This window comes from Octopus bimaculoides, chromosome 2 (genome assembly GCF_001194135.2).
Source record: "Octopus bimaculoides isolate UCB-OBI-ISO-001 chromosome 2, ASM119413v2, whole genome shotgun sequence".
Lineage (NCBI taxonomy): Eukaryota > Metazoa > Mollusca > Cephalopoda > Octopoda > Octopodidae > Octopus > Octopus bimaculoides.
The window spans coordinates 64119109-64120510 of NC_068982.1; the positions used below are offsets into that span (position 1 = coordinate 64119109).

The 1402-nt window shown below is 37.9% G+C and overlaps 1 protein-coding gene across 6 annotated transcripts in view; it reads right to left on the reverse strand.

Annotated features, from left to right (window-relative positions):
- The window catches only part of LOC106876997 (kynurenine--oxoglutarate transaminase 3), a 64313-nt gene that overhangs the window by 57235 nt on the left and 5676 nt on the right, over positions 1–1402 (reverse strand). For 2 of the 6 annotated variants that reach the window (XM_052977535.1, XM_052977539.1), the window contains exon 2: positions 664–722. The exons of 2 other annotated variants lie outside the window; for them this stretch is intronic. The gene's annotated coding sequence lies outside the window, so the exon portion shown is untranslated. Of the gene's footprint in view, positions 1–421; positions 635–663; positions 723–1402 lie in introns of those variants that run through there. 2 more of the 6 variants (XM_052977551.1, XM_052977545.1) reach the window with 1 other exon arrangement.

The following is a 1402-nucleotide window of genomic DNA, read 5'->3' on the forward strand; positions in this document are numbered from 1 at the left end:
CTCTAGAATAGTCTCTTCCTGAGTAGTGGATCAACCCACTACACAGAGGATTCCAAGGTGGCAAACACAAACCAAGACAGGAAAAATTGGACAGTGAAAACAACATTCAAAAGCCGTACGGCCAAACGCGAATCTGAGGTAGAACGCTAGTAGTTCGTCTTGCCTTCACAGCAGCTGGAGTGAAAAGAAAGTTCACCACAGGTCACACGAGAGCAGAGAGGATGGTGGAGGGAGGAAGTGGAACAAGGAGGAAGGGACAGAAGGGTATAGCAGTGAAGTAGAGGCCAGGACAGAGGGATAGATAGAAAGATAGAGGAAGACAGATAGATAAATAGATAGAGATATAGATAGATAGACAGATAAATATATAGATAGATAGATAGAAAGATAGAGTCACGTCAGAATAATAAAGTAGACTTACATATATATATATATATTGAATGATTGAACGTCATGCATCCTCTTCCAAGTACGTTTCATCTTTTTTATGTGTGTGTGTACTGACTGAAACTATCCCAGAATATAAATTTAAGACATCTGTCATTTGGTAGACGCAGTTGACTAATATTCATACATTGTGGTATGGTAATTTTTACCATGAAATATAAAAGATATTAATTGGACCACAATATTACAGACAAGTGATTGGTGAATAAGAGGTACCTGATTGATTGGTCAGTCTTTATTCTCATTCATTTGCATATCACTCTTTATTTACAACCCTAAAAGTATAAAAGACATTTGCTGGTAGAACAACAACAACAGGGATAATAATAATAATAATAATAATAATAATATAGATGAGAACGGAGAAAGAGAGAGAGAGAGAAAGAGAGAAGCATACAGCACAAGGGTCAAGTATAGCAACAGAAGAAACGCGCAAGAAAGAAATGTCAACATAGCGAACGCAAACAGCTCTTAATCCGGAAGCACTAGCAACGCGAAACACACCAAAGGCAACACCACCATTAGCAGCAGCAATTAAATGGAGTCGTTTGAAACAGTCGTACTGCATTACTACAGTCGTACTGCATTACTACTTGATAACCAAGATTTTTGATGTGAAATCGTGTGTTGAAACAGATGTTGTTGTACTTGGGGATGGTCATATTGCCACTTTAGCCAATAAAAACACACGCACTGTATATTTGGTGTTAATTTGCTTCAGCTTTATATTACATTAATCTTAATCTTATTTCGGCCAGAGTTCTTTCGTCACACTTCTGTGACCTCATCAGTGGTCCTTTGTTTCCTTCCTTCTTATGTGTGTCTCACCTTGCTAAATATCAGCCATTTTGTATTCTGTATTCCTATTGTATGTGTCTACGCATGCGTGTCTTTCAATGTGTCTGTGTCTTTTGTAAGTGCATGTGCGACCCTACAGAATTAAAGAGACATATAC